Source organism: Phyllobates terribilis, unplaced genomic scaffold, assembly GCF_046119375.1.
Source record: "Phyllobates terribilis strain yellow unplaced genomic scaffold, ASM4611937v1 Scaffold_4__5_contigs__length_816908805, whole genome shotgun sequence".
Taxonomy (NCBI): Eukaryota; Metazoa; Chordata; class Amphibia; order Anura; family Dendrobatidae; genus Phyllobates; species Phyllobates terribilis.
In genome coordinates this window covers 473372022-473379936 of record NW_027362764.1, presented here as the reverse complement: position 1 = coordinate 473379936, position 7915 = coordinate 473372022, and the positions used below count along the sequence as shown (strand labels likewise).

The 7915-nt window shown below is 38.0% G+C and overlaps 1 protein-coding gene across 1 annotated transcript in view; it reads left to right on the top strand.

Moving 5' to 3' along the window:
• The first annotated feature begins 794 nt into the window (after nucleotides 1-794).
• The window catches only part of IRF4 (interferon regulatory factor 4), a 57685-nt gene continuing 50564 nt past the window's right edge, over nucleotides 795-7915 (top strand). Inside the window, exon 1 of the mRNA XM_073676656.1 lies at nucleotides 795-922. The gene's annotated coding sequence lies outside the window, so the exon portion shown is untranslated. The remainder of the gene's footprint in view (nucleotides 923-7915) is intronic.

Here is a 7915-nt window from a genome sequence, read left to right as displayed (position 1 = left end):
AACTTTACCGGAACTTGTGAGCTGGAAACGAACTGTCCGGTACGAACCCCGAACTTTTAAGTTCAGGTTCACTCATCTTTAATCCCGACTGATTTACCAAATTTATGCTCTCTTATTCATTCATCCTTCTCAGTATAATACTTTTGCACTAGTGTTGAGCGAGTACGTTTCATTAACCCCTTTGGCGAGCACGCTCGGGTGCTCGCCGAGTATTTTGGCGTGCTTGGCATTTCTGTTACTGTCGCCGCGGCTGCAAGTGTCACGGCTGTTAGACAACTGTGACGCATGCAGGGATAGACTGTGCTCGCCGAAGGGGTTAATGAAACGTACTCGTTCAACACTATTTTTCACAAATGTGTAAAATATAAAAACATGATCTAATCAGTAATCTAACCTCAACGAGTTGTAGACACAAAAGGTAACATTCAATTGAATTTTTAACAATCTGGTTGTTTTAACAGTTTATATGAGTAAAGAATGTGAATATATTTACTGTAAGCCCCCCACCAAACTCATACATTATTTGCACTCAATTACGGTAACCTTTACATGTTGTGCCTTTTAGTCACTGAATTATTTCTTGTATTTTTTTTGTGGGTGTCGCAAAAGATATTTCTAACTTTAAATGTGTCTTGATGATTGAGAAAACTTTCCTTTAGAAACTTTTACAGTTTATAGCAGAAGGAGACTGGGGTTTCCCACCTGTGTGTAGCTTGCATGTCTTTATACTGTAGATGCGCTGGAGGGCTCTAGACAGCACTGTATAAGAGTCGCACTCATGTATCTGTTACATCCCTCCTACATTACACACCCCTTTTATAATTTATTCCCCACAAAAAGGAAGTTCCTTTTTTTACATAGTAGTAGTAATATTTTAGTTTTCTGCAGTGAGAGTTCTTACACGCGATTCTCTTGAGGAGAGGTAAGATATGCAACCACTCTCTCCTTAGATCACCGTCTTTATACTGTAGCATTTTCCTACCTGAACTTTCTTCTTATCTTCTACCATGTTGCAGAGCGACATGATTATATATCTGAAGAATTTATTTTATATACAAAAATAAATATATATATGTATAATTAGTCAAGATATATTATTTTTCTCTTTTCTTATATAAATATGAGAAAAATATTAAATATTGACTATCTATATACATATATGTATCTATCTATCTATACATGCTTAGTTAAGATGTATTATTTTTTAGTGCATATATACATAAATATAACTTTATATATGTATATCTATCTATCTATATATGTATATGTATATATATATATATATATATATATATATATATATATATATATATATATATACAATTAGGCAAGGTTATTAGCCAACATTTATTATTGCTCTCTTTTTTTCTTTTTTTTCTTCTTTAAAGATTTATTAAGCAGCTTATTTATGGAAAACATCTAAAATATAATGAATATATTAGTGCACGAGTGTTGTTTTCCAATGCATATTTGCTTTTACATTGTAGGTAAACATGCAGGTCATTAAATTGTAATATATATATTTTTTTATGAATTTTTTGTTCATTCATTTGAAACGTTGTTATATATTTTGCTTATGAGCTCAAATTGTAAAATTGTAATTCACAATTACCATACTTTGCACTTTACTTGGTGCAGGACGTCACGTGCTGTAAGTTTTCAACCCACTACAGCTTATAGATCAGAGGTCCCCAACCTATTGCACTTTCCAAGCCACATTAGATAGAGCTACATGCTATGGATGTCACCTTAGATGTTACTGCTAGTAATATAGTGTGACATTAGTTGTGTGCATAGTGCACACTGGTATATTTAATGCCAAAAGTTATCCAAAAAACTTCAAGCTTGAGAAAGGTCCACAATATTGGACTGAATCGTTGCTATATGGGCTAATAAATTACATCACTTCATTCTATTTTGTGTGCTACCTCCATACTTTTTTGGATATTTCAAGGACTGGTATGTACCTGGGGGGGCTTTGCATCTGACTATCTTTTTTGTGCTGTTTCCTGTCTTTTCGTTTTTTAATGCCAAAAGTTAGAGATCAATGTGCACTTGCAAACCCGATCTCTTGAAACCATAGAACATCAGCCTAATGAGCCTTTATATACAGTAATATTGTAAGTAGATGCAATATCTAAGAAACAGCAAGGGACATGTGCTAATAGCTGCTGCATATAGCATCATGGCTCCTTTCAGGTCTACAGTTCACTGTAAAGTGCTATAGATCACTGCCGAGTGCAGTTGTATCATATATCACCATGTGTGTGTTTAGGGCGACCGGACATGTTATGTTTTGGTGTCACTTCATGTTAAACAATCATTTTTACAATTGAAATGATGTTGGAGAGAATTTAGGTATAGACACATTTGGTTATTGGGAATGTATGTAGGTAGAGTGCCTAAAACGTCACCCACTGTGATGTAGCATTGTATGGTGACTGTCATATATGGTGTTGTAACATATGGTGCTAGCGACTGAATGTCTTATCTATTTAAAACCAAATAAAAATATTGTAAAAAAAAAATCATAGTTTGGACTTGCAATCCCTAATATTATTTTATAAATGCTAATAAAATAATATTTTATTTTTCATTTTGCAAGTAATTTCTTAGTGTTTTTTTTTTATTGTAAGTCCACATTTATCTGTTGTATACTTTGCATTTTTTCAGGTGGAAATACAGTTTAATGTCAGTGCAACTTAAACTTAATCTGTCAAAACAATCCATTCACGCCAAACTTTATATATAGTAATAGTGCTCCCTGAAAGATAATGCCATTGCTGTTTTAATTTATGTGTAAAGTGCTCTGGGAGCGTCAAAGCACTTCCCAAGCCTTTGCCTCCATGGCACTATTCCCTGCCCAATCCCCCCTTTCTGCTTGACTAACAGTTCACTGGCTTGACAAAATGCCAGTCCAGCAGAGGTAGGTGGGGCTGGGAAGGAAATAGAGCCAGGGAGGCAGATGCTTGGGAAGAGCTTTAACACTCCCAGAGCACTTAAGTTTAATTTGCATATGACTTAAAAGAGCAAATTTTCAGTCATGCAGCAACAGATTGCATCTGCAAAGATAAGGATGGCATTATGATTATGATTTCTTAGAGTAATATGACCAAATAAACAGATTGGGGGTGGGAGTTGGATTGTTCTGACAGATGCCCTTTAATCATTTTAATTACATGTGGTACAATAAACTGTATGGCATCTACTGCTACAAATAAAGTTGTCTTATGGGGCTAGCTAAGTGTTTCTCATGACTAACAGGGCCAATGTAAAGAATACCTCTAAAACCAGACATTGTATAAAGATCCTCTGCTCTTATCACTGAAGCCAAAGTCCTAGAATAGAAACATGGATTTCTATTAGAAGAACTTAGTTTTTTTTTTCAATCACTAGGCATAAAGTAATTGTCTACAAAGAAACCAAATCGATCCTGAGCACAGGTCCTCTTGTAAGCTATTTGTGGTTCAGAGAAATACTTTCAAGGGAACCAATCATGTTGAGTATGGTATCTGATCTGTAGGTGGAATGCTATAGAGCATGAAGAGCTGCTCAGATTCCTATACATTTTTATGGGAAAAGTTTCAGTAAAACTTACATTTTTTTATTGTTTGTATTTATGAGTCCAGTGGAAGGTCCTACTAAGTGATTGACAGTGTTCCCTAAATGACTGTGTATGTAGGGAGTTGTCAATCACGAGTAGGACCGCCCACTGGACTCACATCTATACAAACACCAGAGATTTCAATGAATAAAACACAAGTTTTACCGTATATTTCCAATAAATCTATATATCGTTCTGCTCAGTGTGTTCTTCTCTGTACCATGCTGTCCACAGATCAGACTGCATGTTCAATGTGATAGGTTCCCTTTGACACATCCCTGTTTTAGAAAGTGGGGGAGGGGTTACATTATGTTATTTGCATAAGAGGGTGTCACGCAAGCAACAGATTTTTTATCTTGTTTGCATTTTTTGAGGGAAATTTTTTGTAATAGACAAAGTGGCACATTAGCTGTTAGACGCAGATGAAATTTTTTTATGATAATCCGTTCCATTTTTTTCCCCCCAAATAATATTTCCATTTTGTTTATTGATTCATAGATCCTCTATTCCCCCCTACCCGCCTGTATATTGTCCAAACTCAATTGTTTAGGTCTTGTACATTGGCAGGTTTTGTGCTCTACACAGTATAGATCTTGTATGCACCATTAATCCCATTGCAGGAGCAGTGATGTGTGAAGCATTTCTATACAGAAAAACAAAAGTAATGTGAATCTCTAGAGACAAGTGTAACGTTGCTTTCCATCAGCCTCCTTGTATATAAAATATGTCTGTTGTGCTTAACATCTGTTCAGAATATTTAAAGGGAACCTATGCCTCAGTATTGTTTATCTGAGTCAGTGGTCCCCAACTTTTCTTACGCTAAGCACCACATTCAACTGTGAGAGATGGTTGCGAGCCACATCCAGAGCCCCCTGAGCAGTGACATCCTGCCCCCTCACCAACATTAATGATACCCTGTGCCCCACATTACTAGTATACTGTATGTGCATCTAGATCTGCTCTTCTCTACCATGATACTTACAAAAGTTACCATCTGGAGAACTTCATAGTTGTTTGCTAGACCTGATAGTAATACACCAAGTTGGCAGACAGCTGCCAGCCACACATCATGAGCCCGCAAGCCACCTGCAGCTCCAAAACCACACGTTGGGGACCCCTGATCTAAGTGAAGGCAGGATAGTATAGGGCTTGTTTTTACCTTTTTAATGATGTCCAGGATGTTTTACAGGCAGTGGTGAAAGTAAAAAACTTCTAAACACTTCTAATAAAAGGTACCTACTTTTACCTGCTATGTCTCCACCATTCTCTTTGGCAGTCCTCCTCTTGTCATATACCCATGGTTTATCCAGTCTCACCCCGGAACCATAGTAGACAGCTGATCTGGGGAACAATCCTACCCGTATGTAACTTCCCATGGCATTCTAATATCTCTCTCGAAACATTTTGGTCATGCTGGTATAGTATACTTATTTAGAGACTATACCATGTGAGATGACTATAGTCTTGTACCAAATGCATGCTTATGTGTTAAGAATAATGTATATGTAATGACACTTGCACATTGCACTTTAGATAAATCTAGTGCACTTTATTGTATTATAATTTGCTGACAGCATTTTTTGTGTAGACGGGTCTACATTATATACATTTCATTGTTTTTGTGGGATTATTGATATTATACCCATTATACTATTTGAGATGGTTACAGCCTTGTATAAAAGGCATGTCTATGTGTTGAGATTAATATACAGTATAAGGCTATGTGCCCACGATGCAGAAATGCTCTGGATTTTTCCTGAGCGTTTTTGCATCTCCCTGGCAGAAAAAAACGCATGCGGATTCTACATGCGGGTTGTACATGCGTTTTCCTGCCAGGGACATGCGGATGTGAAGCGTTCTTCACTTGCATTTCCGCATGCGGGTTATCAAGCGCTTTTTCAAGCGATTTTAGCATCACTTGGAAAGTGCTTGACAACTTGGTCACACTATATAAATCCATGCAACCGGCATGGATTTATATAGTGTGACCGAAAGAATGGTAAAAAATAAAAAATAAATATTATACTTACCATCTGATGGCCCCCGATATCCTTATTCAATCCGTCCTGGCTTGCCGGCAGCTCGCGGTAGACTAAAAGGACCTGCCATGACGTCATTTAGTCATGTGATGGGTCACGCGACCGCTGACGTCAGCGGTCGCGTGACCGTCACATGACTAAATGACGTCATGGCAGGTCCTTTTAGTCTACCGCGAGCTTCCGGCAAGCCAGGACAAGGACACCGGGGGCCATCAGAAAGTAAGTATAATGTCTTCTCCAAACCCGGGTACCATCCGCACATTGAACCGCATGTTATCCGCATGTACAGATGCCGTGATGCGGATGTCATGCGTTCCAATGCAAGTCAATGGCGGCGAAAACGCAGTGATTCCGCAAAATAATTGTTAGTGCTGCGGATTTTTTTGCAATGATAATCCGCAGCGGAAATTTCCGCAGCATGTGCACAGCACATGTGGATTATCATTGGGGAACATGGCAGACCTTCTACCATGCATTTTTTAAGCGTTTCTGCAGCGGAATTGCCGCTGTGGAAACGCTTAAAAAATGCATAGTGGGCACACAGCCTATGAAGTGATATTTGCTCAATGCACTTTATAGTGTTATAATCTGCTGACAAATCATGCATTTATAATAAGAGACTGCTGATTGGGAACCACAGGATAGGCTGACCTAGGTCTTATATAGATGGTTATTGTTGTATTATAGCCACTTTTGTGCTTTTTAAATGTTTTTAACTCTTTTGGTGGCATGTATTGTTTTTGAGAAAATAAAAATTAATGGGAGGTGATCACTATTGCTTACATATCTCTTGTCCTCTTTTTCGCTTAGCTTTCTCAGCTCAGCTTCATGCTAAATTTAAAAACTGTGTCAGAACCGCTGAAGCCAGTAAACTAAGTGATACATCGTTGGATTCAGGGTCTCTTTGCCTACATCAGGCTGCTCTCAGATGAGGAAGCAACAACCTGCTGACAGATTCCCTTTCAACAATAGGCTATCTTCCATTATAATTTTATGTATTCTAGATTTCCTAATCCTTCCTTACTTAACCTAACTTTATCATCCTGCATCCTATAGCTATCCTATATGATTCTCTATGCTGACCACCAACAAAGGAAAACAAAAAACCTCTTTAAAAAAAGAGGCACTGTTAGTGCTGCGTTTCCACTGCTACCCCGGTGTGGGGTTTGTGGCTGCCATGTTGCAGCGAATCGGAGAGTTCAGCTGATTGTGCGGTCTACATCATCTGAGCTGCTGATCTCAGCGATTGGCTGCAGATAATGATGAGAATCTGTCTACAGAGCTTATTTTAAATGAGAGGAGCTTTACCAGTGTGAGACATGTAACTATCACAGAACAGGAGAACTGAACTTTGTCTCCTTATAAACACATTTGCTGCAGCTTTCACAGCTCTGCTGTATTGCAGCCCTCTCTGCTGCTGGAAGCTGAAGCTGAGAGGAACCTGCAGATGTGTGAGGTATAATCACACACAGCTCTGCAGTGAGATCAGGAGAGCAGAGAGCGGCCATTACACATTATACTGGTAATGCCTCCTTCATGTAAAATAATATCTTGATGCAGATTCTCATGCAGATCAGTGTCCGTCCCATAGTCCTGAACAGCTCATTTACATATAAGAAAAACATGGATTTCTCCGGAATAAGACACGGAATCGCAGATATCAAGGTATCATTTTATTCAGCTTCCTCTGGCCTACATGCCCATATAGACGGCTTAGTAGGGCTGAGCCTACTGACAGATTCCATTTAATATTTAAACTTCCCGCAGATTTACATACAGTACATATACTGGAATGCTCTCAATTGTAAAGAGACAGGTTAAGATTAAATAAATATTATTATTAGTATTATTATTAATAAATCACCTAGAAGTTCACAGTGCTTTAAAACAGTTTATAGTACATAATGATATACAAATAGATAACAAATACAATATACATGATTAAACAGGAAGTAAACAGGTAGCAGATGGTACAGCCAGCGCTTACAGTCTACAAGGGAAGGAGACAGTAAGTCATGGTAGAAGTTGTTTATATCATACTGTAGTGTCAAAGGAGTTGACACCTGAAGAGATTGTTTTTTAAGTTGCTTTTGAACCTTTCACTAGAATCTGACTAGTTGAGGTAGCATCTCTGTGCTCCAAAGAATGAAGGATGCACAGGAGAAATCTTGGAGATGGTTGTGTGATGAGTAAACAAGAGGAGAGCAAGGTAGGAATTCTTGAGAAAACTGAAGGTAGTGTGTCACGAGATAGCATCAGATGTATTTAAGGG